We start from the raw sequence: 23,495 nt of genomic DNA, 5'->3' as shown, positions 1-23,495 counted from the left end.
ACTGATCAGGAGGATGAGGGTTTAGTGAGATGGAGTCAGTTGAAGATATTAGAACAATAATCCACCATTACAACAAGGGTGACAGGACAAAACCCTACAGGCCAATTCCCAGCTTCAAGGTGGGTCGTGTTCACCTAGGAAACATTGCATGGGTGGAAGACTAGACCACCCTCATCTGCTCCTGTTTGTCAGCTGGTCAGGCACAACCTCAGCCATCCCACTCTAACCACAGTTAATCTTGAAGGAGAGAATTCAGAGGTTCAGGGCAGGCTCTCAGAAAGAGGTGAGAAGAAAACCGAGAGGAACAGAAAATCGATAGACCCATTGCTCACCGTCAGTAAGGTAGGCTAAATTCTTTCTTCTCCCTGTTGGGGTTGGGATGCTCAGCCAACTATGTCACTTAGGTGATGAGTTTGATGAAAATGACTTTGATGAATCTCCTTTCCAGGAACAATGTTTTCTTTATTGCCTTTCAAATGATTTAGAACCGTATTTTTTTTTTTTTCAATCCTCCTCCCCCCAGAAATTCATGTTGTGAATCAATTTCAGAGTTTTAGGTACAGTTTTTAACATAGATTCTGTGATTAATTGATTCTTTAAAAAATACTGCATATTGAATATGAAGAAATTATTGTTAGTTCCACCCTTGGATTCTGGGATACTGCTTTGGAAGTCAGGGGTTCAGTGTTGGAAGGAGACGGGTTACTAACTGAAGAAACCCAAGGACTGCCATGGAGACCTGGCTTGCTTCAGAGAGAAATAACAAATTCTCTCACAGGTAGAGCTCACAGGCTGTTGAGAGATTCGGTTGGAGCACCACATAGTAGAGGCCTGCATTGGGACTTGGAGCTGTGGAGTCCCCTAGCAGTTTCATTAGCTTAATTGGAACTGGGATTAATTAGTAACACTCAGGTTCTATTCTTAGTGGTGAAGGCTGTACTGTTTCCCTTGGGAAATTATTTCACTGAGGAACTTCTTTAGAGAAGTTGCTTGATAAATAGCTTATATTGAATAAACAGATAAATCACTATTTTATATGGCAAAGGCACTAGGATATCAACGTTATGTATACATGTTCTATTACTAAGTGCATGGGAAGGTTTCACTCTTAACACTTCCAATGCCCTAAGAAAGAAGGCATCTTTCCCAGTGATAGCTGAGGGGTCTTTGTTTTAGGCTGCCCCTGCCCAGCCTTTCTCCCCTTTGAGGATTTCCTGAAGACTTACATTCAGCAGGATGGCTGCTTGGTTGCATAGTCAAATCACACATTTTCCACCCTTCAACTGTTTCAACACGAGACTTGAGGGATCTGATTGTTCTAGGTTTGCCTTCACTAACAGTGGCTTTAGTCCCTTGTGTTATGGCTTTCACAGAGTCCCTCTCGAGTTTAATAAGCTTTTCTAGCAATATCATTCCATCAAGTACCACGTCACCAAGGTTAACAACACATTGATAATGTTTCCTTAGTATCTTAAAAATTCTGGGTTATATAAAAATTTAATTCAGATCATTAAAATTTGACTTGTAATTTTAGGTATTTCAACCTCTGAAATGGTAGCTATCATTTCCTATAAAACAAAGTTATCTGTGGGTATAAAAATGACCATTAAGTGTCTATCCTCTTTATGAATTGTGTCTCAGAAGGAGTAGGTGTATTGAGTCAAGTCAGTATGAGTGGTATCATATTAGTTAGTAAGTCTCACAGATGAGTCATTGTTCAACTAAAATAAGAACAAAAAATCAGAAAATATTAAGATTTTCTATCTTAGTATTTCTCAACCTTTTTTTTTTTTCATGATTGTCTCCCTAAGGAGCCTTTTAAGATACTGTTTTTCTAATTGCCATCCCACATGAAATTTTAATATACTGCATATCCATTTATGTATCTTATGCATATCTATGCTTTATAGGAAAAAAAAAAGAATAAGTATAAGGCTTATAATTTTTATTCATTGCCGAGTTAAGAATGACTAAATACTTTTTTAAAAAGCTATTAATGTTTAATTTGGCTTCATAACTCTATTTGCTAAGCAACTTTTAATGAAACTTATTTAGTTCCATAAATTGCAATTATCAAATTTCATATGAAACTAATTTACATAAATCCATATTAGTGATATAATCACATTTCTAAAAAATAATTCAAAATTATTAAATTTCCAGTAAAAGCAATTGTACTTGAAAATTTTAATAAACTGTAAAAATATAGTATATTCTAGTGAACTGAACTTTAGAGTTTTACTGGATATGAAAATTCATTTTTAACTTAATTGTTGCTAGACAATCATTCAGATATTGACTTTTTTTATTTTCAGCACTTGAGATAATATAGAAAATTGATAAAATAGAAACTATTTTTATTTACTGTCAAACCTCAAGTCTCACGGAAAGCACTGAGAAACAAATAAACAATATCCGCAGGGCAGCCAACGGGACATAGGCCACCTCTCAGGTGAAGACTGCGAGTCCCCCAATCACAGGTGTATGTTTCCCAGAGCTTTACAGCCCTGCTCCTGCATGCAGTTTGTGGACCTTCTATGAACTCAGTCGATGCTGCTCATAGGATACCCAAGAAAACCCAACAAGAGAAATTAAATATTAAAGAGTACAATTTTGTCAAATAGAGCTGAACTTTGCTGGGACACAACACATTGTAACATACTTTTCCTCCCCCTGAAAACCAATTTTCATTCCCTTGAGTGTGATATCTAACAATGTATGCCCTGTTTTTTTAAAGAAAAAAATTATATATGCATGTGCCCTTTAAGCCCAATTCCCCTTTTCCCTTTATCACTGACTTCTTAGAAAGAAGTGTCAACATGCTCACTACTATACCCTGCATTCACTCCTCAACCAAACACAATATGATCTCTGAATCTACCATTCCACTGAAGCTGCCCTGGCTCTTGGTAAACTCTGTAAATTTTCTCCAAATAGAAAAAGTCCTCTTACACTTATTAATTCAACAGCACCTCCTCAGAACTCCTCTCACTTAAGTACTCTACTGTACTAGTATTTGATGGTGTTAGCTATCCCCTGCCACACACCAGTTTCACAATGCTTCTCTTTTCTAGATAATCACTAATTTGAGTCTTTTGTCCATTTACTTTGGTACAATTTTTTATTTAAATATACCCTTAAACTCAAGATTTCATTGTTTAGTTGCTTCTGTAGTCAAGGTAACTGGGACCATTCCCATGACTTCAATTATTTACTGGATACATAAAAATGACCATCATATCACTCCACCTTCCAATCACTGCTCATAGCTACCCATAGGAAAATGAAATTCGGCATAATCCAAACTGAATTCATTATCTCACCCTACTCATACTTAGGTTGGTCCTCTCTCTCTAAAAGTATCATAATCCTCAGCACCCTCTTTTCACCTACAGACTTGGGAGACATTAGGGTTCCATCTTCCCTCCTTCCCCTCACCATCCCAACCTATCAAATCCATCCCAAATGTATAACTACAAATTTTGGTTTATGTTTTTAATATGTGTCATAAATGTTCTGCTTCCACTCTCATTGTCTTAGCGTGGACCTTTCTCTCTCGACTAGCCTACTGCAAGAACAAATATTTAACGGCCCTTTTTGTTTCTTCTCTAATCCTCCTTTTATACAACCATCCAATTTTTCTTTCTAAAATGCAAATTTGATCATGATACAGAACTGTTCTAAAAAAAAGAAAGTAAAGAAAAAAGAAAAAGATGATTTCCTCTTGTCTACAAAATTAAGACTTTTCCCATATGCTCCTAAATTGTTTTTTCTAGTCTTATTTATCATCAGAATGGACAGCTGTTTGACTGAATAAATAATTTCCTCCCATGTCTCTGATTTCGCTCATGTTGGTATTTCTTGAGTGATTCCTTTACCCCTTTTCTGATGATCCAAAAATCTTTTTTAAAAATATATTTTATTGATTTTTTACAGAGAGGAAGGGAGAGGGATAGAGATCCAGAAACATCCATGGGAGAGAAACATCAACCAGCTGTCTCTTGCACACCCGCCACCGGGGATGTGCCTGCAACCAATGTACATGCCCTTGACCGAAATTGAACCTGGGACCCTTCAGTCTGCAGACTGATGCTCTATCCACTGAGCCAAACTGGTTTCAGCAAAAACTCTTAGTAGACTTAAAAAAAAAACCACCAATAATCACCTCCTTCCCAAATCCACCAACATCCTCCCATCATACTCTGTATTTGTCTAAGATGATCTAATGGAAGATCTACTGTTTCAGACTTCCTCTAGGCTAGAAATGGGCATACTATTCTGTAAATAGATTTTGCTAGGTTGTTAGCTACTTTTACACATTCGATAAAGTGCATGATCTTAGAGAGGAATATGCTTTAACATTAAAAATAACTAAGCATAACTTGCTTTCTAATGGGAAAAATACTCTCCATTCCCTCATACATGGACAATGAATGGATTCTATTAAAAACGCTGAAGGTCTAATGAACCAGCACTGATTACTTAGTCCCAGGTTTGTAAAGAGATATTCAGAAGTGAGATAAAATTCATCAAACCTTAGGAAAGATCTCCAGTTTAGCCCCACTCATCTACTGCACATCTGCCCGACCACATTATCTCAGTGCATGAGCCTCATTTTTGCATTTCAATGTGGCATTCTATCAGATTAATGCCCAAGATATTCCAGCTGCACTGCAAGTGAGTGAGTGGACATATAGGGATATTATGCATGGCTTGTATCATTGACATTGAGCAAAGGAAATGTGATTAGCACCAAATTGCATCTGACAGGGGAATCAGAAACCTGTCAAACACGATGACATGGATCCAATGTTTAGAAGGCAAAAGGGGGATAAAGGAGCAGGGCAGTCTGGCATGGAGACAGCAATAAAACACAACAGCGATGATAAATTAATTCATTTACTTATGAAAAATTAGAGGCTTCCACACACCGCTCTCATTTATAATCTTGTCAATCTGGTTGAGTAAATAAAAAGGCTCTACATTATTAGCTGAAAACACCAGCAAGTGAGAGGAAATGCAAAAATTGGATTCATGGCCTTGCTTTTAATCAAAGGCAATAATTCTTTGGAATGAGCCACAGTGATGTTTGGAGGGGATTTTTCATCTGAAGATTCATTCCATCACCTTCTATGTAGGTGTTTTTCCTGGGCTCAGACTGAGAGCTGTCAAATTCCAAGGCATTAGAGCACCACAGGCACTAGTTTAATCTGAAAGGATATTTAGACAAAAGGACACACCCAAATGACCTCCTTTCCTCTTCAGGATTCTGAGAAAGGAAAAGCACAAGAATCAAGCTTGAGCCTCCTGTCAAGTGGCTATGTACGGGTATTACTGCCACAGGAAAGGAGATGGCCTTAAGTAATATCCGGCTCATATTAAAAATCACTTTTATTTGTCATCCTAACAGAGATCAGCATATCCTGATGATTTAGCCTGGGGATGAAGGCTGGATGAACCCTAAGCCTTTTTGTTTTGCCAAGCTCCTCACTGCAGGGGGCATTAGATACACAATTACTGGGGACCCTGCAATTATTCTTCAAACTTACTTCCAAAAATCTTTCCCTCCCTCTTACTGATGAAGGAGAACAAGCTCTTCTATTGTCCCAGAATTAACATGACTGTGGAGACAAGAGCTAAGGAGTAGAATCCTCAGGATAAACCTAATGTGTCTGTCTAAATGGAAGATCTTCAGAAAATAAGTGACTGTCTGGCAGAGGCAGCTGAAGAGAAGAGATTTGGGGGCAGGAAGACAGCCCTAAAACCATTCATTTCAAGTCTCTAAGGAAAGCTTCTTCTCCTACCCAAACTATTTTTAGAAATGCAAAAAAAGCTATAATGTATGGAACTCTTTAAACAAGACTGAATAATAATAAGACTTTGGTGGGGAGGGGATTATTAGAGGAAAGGGGAATTATATTTACAAACTGGAAAGTCGCATTGATATCATTAATAACAACTCCAAAACTGAAATATTACAACCCTCATTCCATAACAGGAGACTGGAAATATAACTTGTAGAATATTCATACAATGGAATATTACCATTTTTTTTTTAAAAAGGAGCTATCTTCTATATACTCAACAAGGGCAAATCTCAAAAGCATTGAGCAAACAAAGCCTTTCACAAAACAATACACACTATATAAGTAATTCTATTTATATTGGTATTCTAAACCAGACAATACTAATCCATGAGAGAAAAACATCAGAACAGTAGTTACTGTTGGGGGTTGGAGTAGAGACTGATTGGGAAAAGGTGACTTTCTGAGGTGAGGGTAATGTTTAATATTTCAATAGGGGCGTGTCTTTCAGAAATATATGCCAAAACTTTAGCAAGTAGCCCTGGCCAGTTGCAGATTCGACCCCAGGCCCTGGTTGGGACCAGTGCAGGAGGAAATCAATCAATATCTCTCTCTCACATATATATATATTAGATGAAAGGGGAAATATATATATATATATAAATCTCCCACCCCTCCAATCCTTTCCAAAGATCAATGGGAAAAATATCCTCAGGTTAGGATTAAAAAAAAAAAGAGGCAAATAATACTTTTATGATTTGTGCATTGCTTCATATGTAAATTATATTATAAAAATATAAAAAACCCATAATAGTACTGAATTCTAGTTAATGACATGAATGCTAAAATTTAGGGATGAAATGCACTGATGTCTGCATAAAAAAAAAGGTGGATTAAAGAATGGATAGAGGAACAGATATGTGATAAATTAAATATAATAAAATGTTAACTGCAAAATCAAGGGGTTGAGTATTTAGGTTTATACTGTGTAATTCTTTCAAGTTTTCTATATATTTGACATTTTTTTCATAACATGTTGGAATAATGGTGTGTGAGGGAATTGGAGAGGTAATGAGTACTAGTTTAACTGAAGATGGGATGCAGTGGGACCAAAGCTGTTGGGTCTCAAGTATGATAGAGCAAGAAAGAAGTCAGCAGAGCCAGGAGCTGCTGTGCAGTCATCGGTGTTGAGTGGGACATGGGTAATGGCTTGATGCCCTTCAGAGCAAGACAAATGACTAAGCCAGGCAAAACAGAAAAAACACAGACTCTGTCAGAAAGGACAAATGACATGTCAGATCTTTACAAACTATAGTACTTTCCCATCACTTTTGTAAGTTTTACACCTCAGCAAAAAGCAAGTAAAAGAGTAATTTCTATGTGAAGTATCAAAGCAAGTCTAGCAAAGAAATTCCCCCTTAGGAAAGAGCACTGTCAAGCATTATGAAGTTTGAAAAACAAGTTGTCTGTTTGTAATGTTTAAAGGCCAACAGCTTTCATCTTACTTTAAGAATGTTCTAAAGAGAGAAATTTGAAGGTACACATTTACATTTCCTTCTACCTGTTTAAGTAACCATTTATCCTTCTTTGGTTTAATTTGATTCCTGATGTCAGAATGTCTATCAAGTCTTAATAACAGGTACAAGGCTATACATGGGATACTACAGACTCTTCTGAATTATGAAAGCTTTGTTTTAATTGCTTTAACCAATGATGCAAGCTCTTGTAAGCTAATCTAAGAAAAAAATTTACTATTCCAAACTGCAAGTTCTAATAGTTAATTAGGTTCCAGTGATGAAATTACAAACACTTTTAGTATTACTGTTGCCAGAGTTCACTGTTAAAGAAAACAATCCCTTGTATTGGCCAGGCTCCACAAATCATAGCAACCATCCACAACAGCCTTTCAGAACCTAAAACAATTAGCTTCTATTCAAACAAATGAAATGCCCTCAATAAAAGAAAAATACCTAACATGATCAGTTAATACCTTTCTCATCCAAATTTGAAATCAAAACTATAGAATGTTATCCTTAGATTATGAATATATGGAACTCCCAAATACACATCTCGGCCCAGGTGTCTTTCAAGTTTCAGACTTTTGATAGCATTCGTCGAATGCCCTGTCTTCCCAGCTGAGTAAACCATCTCATTCTTCCAACCACTCAGGACAAAAATCTTGGAGCCGTCCTTAGCTATTCCCTCTCTTACTCTCCACATCCAATAAACCAATCAATCCTGGCTATCCGGAATGGAAGCCCCCACTGTGCCCTCCCTGAATTATTGCTCAGGCAGCAGACTGGCTCCCGCCTTCCAGCCAGCACAACCTCCCGTCCCCAAGGTTCTGTCTGCTCATGCCACTCCTCAGTTCTCTCTGTCTGCTTCTCAGACTACAGAATCAACGTTCTGAGAGTAACCTACCAGGCCCTATTTGATCTACCCACTCATCACGCTCTCATTACCCCCCAGGCTTCCCACAGCACTCTTTTAGAGAGAGGCCCTCCGACCCTATTTTAAATTGCCCTACTCTGGTTCTCTCTGTACCCTCCCTCTCTACACTGTATTTCTCCAAAGTACGTATCACTCTCTGACATCTATGTATTTACTTACTTCCTTGTCTTTAGAAAGGGCTTCTTTCATTAAATTGCTAAAATCATTTATTTATTTTTATTTACTTATTTGTTAATCCTCACCCAAGGATATTTTTCCATTGATTTTCAGGGAGAGGGGAAGAGAGAGAGAAACACAGATAGAAAAATCAATGTGAGAGAAACATACAAATTGGTTACCTTCTGCATGAACCCTTACCAGGGCCCAGGCCAGGGAAAAGCCTACAACCAAGCTACGTGCCCTTGACCAGAATCGAACCGAGGACCCTAAGGTCCACAGGCCAACACTCTATCCACTGAGCCAAACTGGCTAGGGCTAAATTACTAAAATAAAACACACAAGAATTTTATTCATTTTGTTCATTGTTTTTTTTATCGCCGATACCTAGAAAATGTCTAGAATCCAGTAAATATTTGTCAAAAAAGGGAATGAAATAAAATGTATTTCATATGCTAGACATTCAGAAAAGAAGAGTGACTTAGTGCCATAAGCCCTACCCATATTTCAAAAGGATCATGTACTAAGTGGTAATGAGGAAACTACAAGTAACTAAGAATATGGCATAGGAGTGCTCACTGAGAGAACTCCATGAAGGAATGGATAAATTAGTTCTAATTACAGTTTCCTCACATAGTATCTTTTTTATTATAAAAAATATCTACATCTTGAGATGCTGAAAATATTTTCTAATTTAGTTTTTCTTACAAATTATCTCTTCTAGATTATTTATCACTTAAAATGCAATTGCACTGATAGAAAAATAATGTGAATTTTAATGAATCCCCACAGCATTTTAAATTTAATATGCCACCATATAAATTAGACTATTCACACATTACTTTATCCATTCTTTGGGTTATCCAAGGAAATTTTAAAATATTACATATCTTCAGAGAATCTCTAACTATTCTGTAAATGCAACAGAAAATGCTGCATATGATTAGAAATTAATAAGGAACCGAATCTAAGAAAGATTCATAAAGTTCAAAACTAACTTTTGAGAAAAGTGGCCTAATTAATAAAATAATGTTCTCTATTTCACACATGCACAACATATTCTTATATCTGAATGAAAGCATTTTGCACAAATAGTGCAAAGTGAGTAGCTATATTCTGTCTGACCCTAATTTTTATCCTGGAAAATTAAACATGCCTTCCCTTCAACTGTTATTGTAACAGTTACTTCCAATAGCCAGGTGTGCCTTTCTCACACAGCTGTCGCAAAAGCTTCCTGCTCAGGCCTATCACTAAAGCTCCCCCTTCCCTGACGCCCTCTATGAAACATGACCAGGGCAGCTCCTGAACTTGGACTCAACCATGCAAACCTGTCAACAACACTTACGGGCCCACCACTCAGCAACCTCCCAGCGGTCACATTCACAGCCACAGACCGCAAATGAATTTTTAATTAGTCCATATTTGTGTGTGTTTTTTCCCAATGCTTTGAGACAAGCAATTACCGATGGCACTTTATTTGTCTGATGCCATTAATAAGCATCGGTGACAAGGAGACCACAGAAAAACCTAGGGAAGGAGGCATAGCCCACTGATTCATTAGTTAAAATATTGCCCCAAATCTCTAAAGATTTCCTGGAAGCCCCCAGTATTGTCATGAGTAGCTGAGACTATGAGGGCATTTGAATTCTGAGAAAGTTAAGTGCTCTAAAATATCTTACCTCTCCCTGCAGGGTTTTCCACGCTGAGGGAGTTTGGACTTGCTTAATTAAACTTTAGTGGTGTTTTTCTACATACAACCCTGAAAGTGCCATGTATTTCATTATATATTTACATTTTACATATCAATAAATAAAGTTATATGGCAAACTAATGACGATGAAAATACCCTTAATTCAAAAGTGTTCTTAAACCATGCACAACTTTCAGCATTGCAATTATTACCAAAGGAACAATGGAAAGTCCTCATAAACTTAAAATGAAACAGCTTCGTTTTGGGGGAAGGCTTCTCCAGAGAGGGGGCTTTTCTACAATTAAAATTAAACATCATTAATTACAGAGTTTATTAAGTGTGGAATGAGCCCTTTGTTGAAACGAAAAGAACGTTAATATAATTTAACTTGGGGGAAAAGTGGCTGAGAGAAGGGAACTAAAAGAAAGTATGTTCACATAGGGACAGCTAAAAGGAATTAGCTAACCAAGTTCTCTATTTCCACAAAGGAAATGCCTTTGGCATGTGACAAGTGTTTCCCAGGCCACACCCCCAGAGGACAGTAAGGGCGCAGAGGAATAGCTGAGTCATTTCTCAGTAGCTCCGCCCCTCTGATCCATCCAGGGGTCCAGCACAGATGAAGCAAGGACTGGACAGGAGAGGCTCTCACTGCTGCCTCTCCTCTCCCCTCTGTTTTCAGGGCCTGGGGTTTGGCTGAGGGTTTGCTTTTGAGAATAATGCCCCAGGCCAGTGACTCCAGCACAGACCTCTGAGCGGTGGCTGGAGCCACAAGGTCCCTCCACCCAGGGCACCACAAGCGGGCCCCTCCCAGTCCTGCTGGAGGCTCTTCCTTACCCCACCATCTGCCCCTCTAACCTCCCTTGGTCGCTGTCCTGATATCTGCATAGCTGCTCCTGACCTCTCATGTTTCCGGTTTCTAGGCTGGCTGGATGGGGTGTCCCCAGGGGGTTCCCTCTGGCTCTGGGGCAATTCCTACAGGAATAGCGCCCCCTCTCCTGTAGGGCAGCTCCTCACCCGCTGCTCCTTCCGAGGGCGGCTTTCACTTCCACACACACAGACAGATGCCCCAACTCCCACCCCTGGATTTACTTATTCATGTCCTTCCCTCCTCTGCCCTCTTCTTCCCTTCCTCTCTTTTCCCTCTAGCTGTCATTACACAAGAAGAAAAGAGTGAGGATGAGGATGGGAGAAATGTAATGTAAATGTAAAGAAATGGCTTCTCACTTTTTAATCGTCACCACCACCAAAGAGAGCAACCTCCCCTTCCAGAGTGCTGGTGCAGGCGCAGGACAATGCTGAGCCGGAAGGCCTCCGGACTTCCTTGGTTCTCAGAGCCTTTAGGACCTCAGGAAGGCGTTCATGGTGCCATCAGGTCAGATGAAACCTTAACACGTCAACTCAGTAAGCAGTCAGATCTAAGGAATGTATTTATGTCCTAAATAACCTCCGTAGCCATTTCAGAAAATAGTAGCCATAAAGTGAAAAAAAACAAAACAAAAACCACACACATTTTTAATTAATACTGAACCACAGTCACGAACCAACAGGAGGGGTGTGCTTATTGGGCTCCATATAACTTCTAAACCAGACAACCACTCCCTCATTTCCTAGTCCACATCATGTTCACACAGTAGTCTGTTTATTGTAGCAACTGCTGGAAACCCAGCTCCACAGATATGACATCATCAAAAGAAATGCAGTATGACCTAATAGTAACACTGAGCTTCGCCAGGCTACTGGTCTGTGTGGTGTTTAACAGAAGTTTAAAATAGTGCGCAGTGCCCCTGAGAGTCTACTGTGAGGCACACATTGGTACCTCAGCTCAGAGTTTGGGGGCACGATACCTGAGGTACTAAGCACTTCCGCTTTACCTCTTCCTCACTCACAGGCATGCAAGGTCAGGACTGTCATCAGAAGAGGATGAGGAAATAGTATCACACAACCTTAGATGGAGGGGCTGCATTCAGTTCCCGAATCTGATTCTAGAGCCGGGGCTTGTCATCAATCCAGAGCACAGAGAACACACACAGATAAAGGATACACTGAATGTTTTTATAAAAGGTTATGAAATTTTGTTCACTGAATATTTTTAGGAACAAAGCTCTCAATTACCATCTTTCTGTAATGGTTATAAGCATAGAATTTGGGGATTTATGAGATCAAGTAGCTCCTGTGAATATAATATTAAATACAATATTGCATCCTTAGGAAAGATTATTTTGAGAAAATTAAGCATTTGAAAACTCCATTTCATAAACATATGATGCTCATTTTACCTGTAACCTAAATTATCATCAGTGGGCTGAATCCATTTCCATGATAAATGATAATAGCCCCTTTGAAAGTCATCACTGTATGCTTCCAAACATCTATTTGTTATGGTTAGTATTCAGATTAGCCAGGTGAACACAGAAGGATTCTGATAAATGTAGGGAGAAGAGAACAAACCAGAGCTAAAATAAAATCTATAATTACGGTGGAGATAACTAACTGAGGAGCTCAACATTCCTCACGTATCACTCATGGGTCTTCATATTGTTTTATACTTATCTACTTCCAAATTGTGCTTTCAAGCTTTTTTCTCTCACTGTTCAATGATTTGACAGACTTGCCAATATTCAATATCAAAAGGCAAACACACTTTGGGTATGCTACAGGAATAATTATTAACTGTTCTTAATGATTATAGCTCTTTAAAACAAACCTACTGCTTAAAATGCATTTTAAATCTTTATACTTTCTACTTAAAATTTGATAACCTGTTACTAAAGTATATATTTATGCAAAATGAGATATCTTCTTTAAACACCTAACATCTCTATGAAAATCAAAACGTAAATACAAATGATCCATAAAATATTGAATATGACATGATAACATGGAAATCTAGGATCAACTGTATACTCGAATCATTTAGGTTATTTATTTAGGTAAAATACATAGGTATAAAACATGTGATTAAAATACTACAATAATTTTATACCAAAGTAAATAAACCTAGAATTAGCACCAATTCCAAAATTACATGAATTTTTATGTTGCATGCTAATCTACTGAATTTGCTTTAAGATTATGATATACTGCTTCTAAAACATTTAAGTCAAAATATTCCACATGCTCCTTCCAGAGAGAAGTAAATAACTCAAAATAATACTAGTCTAGAATAGTTTTTAATCCTAAACTATCTTTGAATTTTGGTATTTTAATCACAAATTCATATAAATATTTCCTTGTATTACAATAATATGTTAGTTTGTTTAAATATGTTTTATCTCTCTAAACTTTCTCATTCCTGGTGGCAATGGGCAGACGATCTTTGCTTAATTTTAACTTTCTATTGATGCTGACAAACAGCCACATATGCCCAAGGTACAAAAACCGAAGGTTGGAATGCATGCTCCGTGCAGAATGGAAAAGCACTGCGGCACACTGAGTGTGTCTAAGCCCAGAAGCAAATTTCTGATAACAGTCTGCCTTTGTGAAATGGAGGAAACTTGGGAAATTTAACAGAGAAAACTTTTTCTGAATTATTGAAGATACACTGATGAGCTGTTGGCTCTCAAAATGATATAGAAACCAGAAAGAATACGCAGCGTCACGGCCTCTGGCCACTGGTGTTCCCTAGACTTCCTGCATTGAGGTGAACACTGCTGTTGATGGGGAGGCCATGGATATTAGCCACAGCTCCCAAGCACTGAGCTTACAATGTGCCTTGCACCGAGCTGGGCAACTAACACACAGGGGCATGCTGAATGATGTAAGCTTCCTTCCTAACCTAGAGTCACCTGAGTGTCCGCTCCATCGCCCTGCCCAGCACAACTGGAAGTGACGTTCTCCCACACACCATCTTGTTTGTCTGTGCATTTGTTAGTTTGTTCCTTCATTTATCCCGGCATCACTGAACACATCTTTGTGCTGGGCGCTTGAAATGCTCACAGACACACAATGAAAACAAAAATGGCAACGCAGTGCTATAAAATGAAGTGATAATTGATGAACAATACCATAACGTCATTGAAATCATGACCTTCACTTATGCTCAAATTATTAGTGTTTCATGCTAAAATTATTAGTTTTTCTGAACCAGCCCAGCTGAATAAAGCTCCAGAAGCTCTTAAACTGCTCTTATTCTTAGCTGTAGGCAAGACATTAATTTCTCCCTCACAAGCCAAATATCTCAGGATTTCTGATTCATCAAAAATTTCTATTAACTTTTTTAGGTTTTCATTCAATCCTGCTTGTATTTAACTGTTTTCTTTTCATCTAAATCTGCACCTCCTTTAGCTAGAAATTAAAGAATCAGTTATGTTTTTACCAAGTATTCTTCCTCCCAACCTCCTTCTTCTCAAACTTCCCTTCCTTAGATAATTCTCTTTCCTTACCAAAAAAGTTCTATTCCTAACCAAATAATAATAACTTAACCAAGGCCAGTTTATTAAGGCCTTAGGCAGCTATCCATTACACTAAGAAAAAGAATAAAAATTGTCAACCTATTTTACAAAACCTTCAAATCTGGGAAACCTTGCCTGTTACACATTCCCCAACTGCTTTCACTTCATCCCATGTCATTCTTACAGATAGTCCCTCGGTTCAATCATATCTTTCAATTCTCCATGCTTTCTTCCCAAGAACATTTTACTTAGCAAGTCTTCTTACCATATGCCCAACAACACTCATGTCCTCTGATCAGCCAATCAGCTCATAACGCTCAGTCCCTTTCTACATCATGTGTCTGCCTGTACACTTCTGTTTATGCTGTCTCTTCTCCTGGAATGCCTTTATTTCTCTTATGTGAAGAAAAGAAAATGCTATATAAGGTATGGCAGGTTCATGTGCTGGAATACTGTGTAACAAATTTGCTTTTGATTCCAAAAATGAAGTCACTATATTCCCACCATATTTTGAAATGATATAAACTAACTGAAAGTCCTTTACAAAACTCTGAAGGCCACTAAACACCAACATGCCAACACTCAGGGTAACCACTAGGAACAATTGATTAGGTTCTCCTATTATCTTTATTTCGCAGGTGTGATCAGTAATGTTCAGCGCCATTTTGACCACAGAGAGCTCAGAGAGAATTCTTCGGCCTGACTGCTGTGGAGCCTGACATCAGCTTTTTTTCTGCCTGCAGATCCAAAGGAAACATTTGCTGCTCTTTGGCTCTCCAGGATTCCCTAGCATGCCGAGTCACCCTGAGGACTTTAAGATTTGTCAGATTCCATAGGTGCATGAAATAATTCCTTATTATAAATCTCTGTACACACATGCACACACACACGCACATCCCGTTGGTTTTGTTTCTCTCGAGAACTCTGGCTAACACAACATACAAGTGAAGAACATACAAGTGAAGGGACATGCCGGAGCATCCAGAGCCAAGAGGTGGAAACCGCTCATCCATGCAGTCTGGTTTCCTCCCCTGTGGCCGTGAGCACTGCACTCTGTTTATGACTGGAATGTTCCAGAAGTGGAGCAGAGAGATTTCTCTGTGTTAGGGGTATATACTTCCAACCATTTAAAAAATATATATTTTATTGATTTTTTACAGAGAGGAAGGGAGAAAGATAGAGAGCCAGAAATGTCGATGAGAGAGAAACATCGACCAGCTGCCTCTTGCACATCCCCTACCTGGGTATGTGCCCGCAGCCAACGTACATGCCCCTGACAGGAATCGAACCCGGGACTTTTCAGTGTGCAGACCGACGCTCTACCACTGAGCCAAACCGGTTTCGGCATACTTCCAAACATTTTAATATGAGTTATATGAATGGGCATTTATGTTGTTTTTTTAAAACATTATTAACAATACTGCAATAAATATCCATCTAAATCTACTAGTATATGGTTCACAAGTAATTCAAGCATTATACAAGAATGGCATCAAGTCCAACTGAATCTAGATTCCGGTAACACATTTTCCTCTGTTGATTGCCTGGTACTTAAGCCATTGTCCTGTATTCTTTTATATCTCCTAGACTTTTATTCTGTATAGAACATTATGCAAATGATAATTATTTTTGTAGAAAAAAATGATAGTGATTTTCCCCAAAATGCAATTCCAAATACAGGTTTTTCTTGGTAGAATACTTTAAAGATACTTCTAACATTTTATTATCCTAGAAGTCTGATGCATAAGAAGTCTGATGGTCAAGGAAGAAATCTGATATTTTACTTCAATTTCTTCCACTTGCTTTTTGTATGAACTTGGGCAACTGATTTATATAGGATTCAATTTCATCTTCAATCTATATATAGAAAAGAGTAATATGCAAATAAACTGAACTGCAGAACAACCAGAAAGACCACTCAACCAGTTGCTATGAGGTGCACTGACCGCCCCTCAGGCTCCAATCTCACAATGGCGAATGGGGAGCTAGGGATGGGTGTCAGTGGGGGTGGAGGCGTGAGGCCAGCTGCAGGCAGCTGGGAAAGATGGCTCTGATCACAGACCAGGCCTAGGGACTGTATCCACACATGAATTCCATGCACTGGGCCTCTAGTATATGATAATTATCCGTAAGTATATTTCCTTTTAGCTCAAAATGTTTAAAATACATTGGTTAAGAAGTCTTAGCAAATGTTCATATTTCTGAATGTCCTTACTATTTATTTTGCTATCATTATTCTGTTGCATTAAAAGCTCAAAGAAAGAAAAATTGTATCTGTTTAACTCATTTGGTATAAAATAGCACCAAGGGACTTAGAAAAAGTTCAAAGACTTATTATGACAAATAGACTAGTAACAATATAATTTGTAGTGAACCCAATGGGTCTCAAAAAGATAGAGAACTTTTAAAAAATTTTTTATAGAAACAAGTCTGGGCAACAATGTAAGTTGAGATAGTATTATAATATCAGTGAAAAATCATAGTTTTATGACAATACATCAATTGAACCCATAATCCCATTAAAATTGGGCATTGGATCAACCTAAAATATCTTGCATTAATATCAAGAGCTTCTGCAAAAAGTCTTCTGAAAAGAATAAATTTTTTTCTGCATTATCAGCAGGATGCTCTAAGAGAAATTAGCTGCATTTGGAATTTTCCTCCAGATGATTTTATTACATAATAGAATTTATGTTCAAATGAAGAAAACAGGAGGTATACTATAATTTATGCTTTTAAAGACAAGAACAAGAAGCTGGCCCCGTGGATTCAGATCATCTATCATAGAGCCCGTCTTAGTCTCCCACAGATATTTTCCTAGTTGCTAAAAAAAAAAGCTTAAATGCTTTTTCACTTTCCCAAAGGAATATCCTTGCTTCCATATTTTCCCGTGTTCCTAGTTCTCTAGTGATACATTGATATTTTCAAAGAATGATCATTTTTCTGTAGGTAACATCATTCTCCAGGACATCACCTTGAATACTCCAAATGCAAATGGTTTAGAAAACCATACAGATTTTATAACATATCCCAAATAAAACGTTTAACATAAAAGTAAGTCTGGGAGAAACACAACTCAGTGATCACATACAAAGAACGCCTTCCCACAGCTGGAGGTCAGGCTGAATATGACAACAACCTTTGGATACACTCCTTTTATAAGTACCAGTTAGGCAACTGATATATCTGTCAAGCTGTAGTTATTAAATAGAACAGTAGTTAAATTGCCAACATAAGAGAAGGGACTGAAATTATAGCCTGAATGCCGCATTGAGCAAAGGAAATAATTAACAATAACAGTCCAACCACCATGTGTTCATTTCCTAGTTAATAATAAGATCTACTGCCCACATACATAACTGGCAAAAGAGAAGAATCCTCTCTCCCTAATACTCGTTTATTTAACACACACACACACACACACACACACACACACACACACACACACACACCATGTGAGCCTATAAAAAGAAAACAAAGCAGAAAATAAGGCTTTGGAATTCTAACTGCAAATTTCCTTTTTTATGACATGATAGAGTTATTATGGCACACCAAAGCTTAAAAAGTCTAAATGGGAGTGAACTGCATCCTGACAGGAATATTTTGGAATTATATACAAAGAAGACAGGAATGCTTCATTTTACCTCTTTGAGTAAATGGTTACTGTGGTTTCCAACTAATACATTGTCCCTCTAAGTTAAGTCATAGAAAAGGTATGTAACCAGTTACCCAATCCAGACAAGAAAGAAAAGGTGGTTCTGTATGTATCACAACCTGCATTCCTTCCAAACACCCCAAATCAGCAAAATCACTTGAACCAACAGTAGGTGATGGGGGGGTGGGGGGGTGCACTGTGGTACATGTATACAAATTAATGATACTCAGCTGTAAAAAAGAATAAGATCCTATCATAATGTGACAGCATGGATGAACCTAGAGGGTAGTATGCTAAGTAAAATAAGTCAGTCAAAGAAAGACAAATGCCATATGATTTCTTTATATGTGGAATCTAAAGAATAAATAAAGAAGCAACCAAAACAGAAATAGAGTCATAGATAACATCCTATTTTAATAAAATTAAAAAATAATAAGAACCTTTTGAAGACATTTCAGGATTCTGAAAAACAAGTAGAAATTAAAGCAATTACTATAATTATAATTTATAGATGAGTATAACCTGATGGTAAAAAATGTGCCTGTCAACTAAGGGATGAGTAAAATGAATATGAATAAAAGTAAGGGTTACACATAGGATTTGAATCATACAAAATTCCAAAAATACTTGATAAAGTTCTTTCAAAGAGGCTATGAATGAAAATAACCTCTAGGTTAGCAATGGGTACCTGAGGTGTATTATTAACAAGTTAAGCAAAATAAAATAAATAGCCAAATTAAGTCCATGGCTAGGCCTCCATCATAACAGTTAATGGTGGTAAGGGTCAATATTTGAATTAGCATGTCTAATAATGATTATAGGTAGTATAACATCCATTGACTGGGTCATGATAAAGCTAAATTATTTTAATTAGTAAAATTATCTTAGAAGATGAACTATGCAGGGACAGTTTAACAAAAGAAAGCAATACAGACTTTAAGAAATTTTAACAAAGGGTAGTACTGAATTGGACTTACAGAACTATAAAGCAGTTGATTGCAAAAAAAAAAACAAAACAAAAAAACGAGAGCCTCTTTTATTGTGAGGGTGCAATACCTCTGATGGGAGGATTTCAAAACCCTCACGTGTGGTACAGATCAATGATGTTCTTTCAAGTGGCATTCAATAGCAAATGGGATACTTTAGCACACAGAAATTACAAACAGTAGCCGATAATTATACACTGCCAGCACAATGAATAATCTCAGCATTGAGCCGAGGTGAGTCACCTATTTTAAAAGAATGCTCTACAGAGACTGTAAATATAGCTCTGTAAATCTCTTCTATTTGCCACAGGTTTTTAAAGTTTTAGCTTCTATAAAGCTCAATAATGGCTAGAGGCAAGATAAGATTTACATATAAAAGGCCACTGCAATGATTGCCTTTTTTAATGAAAAGGCAGAGAGGAAGAGATAAAGATAATCAGAATTATATTTATTCTTCATTTTATTTCAGATCAATAACAAGAAAATGAGGAAATTTTTCAGGAAATTAAAGGACAGAAAATTTGTGAGCCAATTAGGAAGGCTTCTCTTTGCAAGTGTTACAGTAACCTTAGCAGGTGGGATTCATAGCATCAAGAAAATTATCAATAGCCCAGCTGGCATGGCTCAATGGCTGAGCATCAACCTACGTACCAGGAGGTCACAATTCAATTCCATGGCAGGGCGCATCCCTGGGTTTACAGGCTCAATCCCTAGTGTGGGCCATGCAGGAGGCTGCCAATCAATGATTCTCTCTCATCATTGATGTTTCTATCTCTCTCTTCTTCTCCCCCTCTCTGATATCAATAAAACTATATATATATTTTTTTTTAAATCAATATAAACAAAGTTGTTAGTTTTCAAAGAAGTAGACATATCTTTGTCCATTATAATGGCTTTGGACATTTTATGGTTATGTGAAATAAAATATCAGCACACACATAAGATAGAAAATCATGGACATTAAAAAATATGTCTAGAAGCTTGTTGCTCAAATACCAAATTTTAGCCCTTGTGCTCATTATAAATAGGAACGTGGTGGTATTTACACTTACATCACCCTTAGTAATAAGGCACATTTTCTTTAAGTTGTTAATTGGCTTAAACTAAGATTTCTGTTTCATCTTTTATGACCCAAGTGTTTTTCAACTCTAGAAGGTAAGCTAAAAGAATCACAACTTTTCTCATTTTAAATATAGATACTCAAAACTAGAAGTAGCACAAAAGCCTAAAGAAAAATAGCTTTTCTGATTTACATAACTTCTATTGACCGAAGGTTTGAGTACCTTCTAAATTCATGTTACAATCTAATTCCCAATACAATGGTGTTTGGAAATGGAGCGTGAGAGAGGTGCTATGTAAGGGTAGAACCTTTGTGAATAGGACTAGCACCCTTATAAAAGAGGTCCCCAAAAGCTCCCGCTTTTCCATGTGAGTTTACAGTGAGAAGACAGATGCCTGTGAACCAGACACTGAACTTGCCAATACCTTGATGTTGGACTTCCAGCCTCCAGAACTGTGACAGGTAAATTTTATTCCTTATCAAGCCATCAGTCTATGGTATGTTTGTTACAGCAGCCTGAACAGACTAAGACAATGATAGATGTGTTCATACTATCCTCTCATTTAACCACCATGGTTAATTCACCATGGTTCACCCACCTCTCCTTCCCAGTTCTCTATCTCAAACCCTTGCTCCAGCCAAACAATTCCTTGGAGAATTTTTGTATCATTACCACTTAACATTTCTAGATGTTTAACAGTAACCAGCATTCCAGTGACCGTGCCCACCACGGAACTTTTTTAAAAATATATTTTATTGATTTTTTACAGAGAGGAAGGGAGAGAGATAGAGAGCTAGAAACATCAATGAGAGAGAAACATCGACCAGCTGCCTCTTGTACACCCCCTACCGCAACCAATATACATGCCCTTGACCAGAATCGAGCCTGGGACCCTTCAGTCCCCAGACCGACGCTCTAGCGCTGAGCCAAACCAGTTTCGGCTCACCATGGAATTTGATTGAACACTGGGAAAGGGATGTCGAATTCAGGAGCCACTGCTGAGTAAATCACTTCATTTTGTCCAAATAAGTAAAAAAGAGATGAATTAAACATATTGAAGTTCCTATAAAACAGGACATTTCACTTAAGGTAATACTTGGGAGATAACTAGGAATAAAGAGAAACCCATTATTTATGCAGCTTAAAAATACCTCACTCTCAGAAAGTAGCTCTGTATCCTTATAACTCAATTAATTCCAAGCTTAGGATTTAATCCCCGAGATCATGGGTGAAGAATACTGATCAATGAATGTATAGAACCACTTGAAGCTTACCTTAAATTTACAATAAGTCTTTAAAGAAAATATCCCTTCAGCCTAAATAAATAAATAAATAAATAAAATCAACAAATAAAACTCACACAAAACTCTGATGAGTTTTTTTTAAAGCTATTCTTTAAAGCTTCTGAATTGCAGCTGAAAGACAAGAAATTGTGAATGTCTTTTTGTTGTTGTTTGCTTGCTCAGTGGTTTTTATTATGATAAAATATTCTTAACATGAAATTTACCATTTTAACCATTTCTAAGTGTACAATTCTGTGGCATTGAGTACATTCACAATTTTGTGCAGTCATTTCACTATTTCCAAAATCCCTTCATTCCATGCTGATCAATGGTTTTCAATTAAGTTTTTCCTTTGGTCCTTTTAATATCTATAGAAACATTTTAATTGTTGAGTCAATCAATAGATTGGGGTTTCTATGACTTTAAATGGGTATAAGAAACAGTCTTTTGTTCTCTACTGGTGGCTGTGGCTTGATTGACTGCCACAACATTCCAATTGAGAGGCAGAAGCTAATGATCAATGTTCTTTGGGTAAAAATGTGGCTTGCTTCTTTGAAGGAAGTTCAGTGTTAGGTTGATCCCTTTGAGGTGACTTAGCCATCAAAAAAATCAGTTTTAAAAACAATTCATTGTGCTGATGGAACTATTCTGTACCTTAACTATATCTATGTCAAGATCCTGGTTATGATTCTGTACTATAGCTTTGCAAGATATCATCATTGGAGAAAACTCAGTAAAGTGTACACAGGGTCTTTCTGTATTATTCCTTATAACCACATGTGAAGCCATAATTATCTCCAAAAACACTTTAATTATAAAAACAAATAAGAGTTTTAGGATATAGCTATTGACCCCTCCTTTCAGTTATGTGTCATTTCTCCTGTGGTAACTAAAGGTCTGATAGTACTATGTTTATCATAGCCTCCAGACTAAAATTAATGAACTTTATTTTCTACAAATTTTTACCAATGTTTTGTCCTAAAAAATTTCGATTGAAGGCACTTTCAGTAAAGTCTAAATGAGAATCTTCTAATAAAGAAAGGCACAAATACAGCAGTTCCTCCTAAGTCCATGTATTTTTCCTGATATGTCTAAGCCCTATAGCAAAAATAAGGCTGGGAGAATGAAAACTACTAGTAAACTTGTAAAAAATATTTTATAAATTTACTTCTTAAAAATATTTACGCAAATGAAACTACAAAGAAAGAAAACAAATTGGAAAAGAATGTGAATGACACAACACTGAACATGTTAATACTGGGTAATACACATTAGTTTCCTTTTATCATTCTTCACTTGTTAAAATCTTTTCAACCTCTCTCTTCCCTACAGATGCAATTAGCTACTAATACGCTCATTTTGATGTATTCAGATTATGTGCCTACCAGGCAGCGATTTTTGCTTTTAGCCAAAAGTTCAAAGCCTCTCTTATGCTATGACCTCTAAACAATTAGGCTCAGCCTCAGCCTCAGAGACTCCAGTAACAAGGACACTATAATGGTTAAAGCTTTAGAAAACCTTTATTTAATGTACTAGACCCGACTGAGTAGAGACTTCTCAACTACCTCCCTAATTAATAAGACTCCAGAATTGTTTTTATGCCTACATAACTAACTCCCGAATTGCATTGTTCTTGCATAGTACAAATAATAACAAAATACTGATGATGTTTTTATTTGTTAACATTTATTAAACTCTTACACTCTGCTAGAAACTGTACAAAGAGATTTACATATGTAATTTTAATTTGTCCTTTCAAATCTCTATGGTATAGTACTTTTAAAGGTTATCTCTATTTCACACATATAACTAAATTTTAGATGGACTGGATAAAAATATCCAAGTTGTCACCATTGAATAAGGTGCCCAGCTGGCCTAGCTCCAGAGCCCTTGGCTTAACCTCATCAACGTGGAATAAACCACCCTTAGTGAATATCCAGCGACAGAGATGGGTCTCAACTGGGAGGCCGAAACCAACTTTCATTTGCCTCCACTGATTTTCACTATTGCTTTCATCC

At 37.3% G+C, this 23,495-nt stretch overlaps 1 protein-coding gene across 1 annotated transcript in view; it reads right to left on the bottom strand.

Annotated features, from left to right (window-relative positions):
* The window catches only part of PARD3B (par-3 family cell polarity regulator beta), an 861,040-nt gene that overhangs the window by 584,082 nt on the left and 253,463 nt on the right, over window positions 1–23,495 (bottom strand). The gene's annotated exons all lie outside the window — the stretch shown is intronic.

Source organism: Pipistrellus hanaki (genome assembly GCF_964339955.1).
Source record: "Pipistrellus hanaki genome assembly, chromosome: 8".
Taxonomy (NCBI): domain Eukaryota; kingdom Metazoa; phylum Chordata; class Mammalia; order Chiroptera; family Vespertilionidae; genus Pipistrellus; species Pipistrellus hanaki.
The sequence above is the reverse complement of the archived record's forward strand: the minus strand, read 5'-3'. Positions and strand labels throughout refer to the sequence as shown.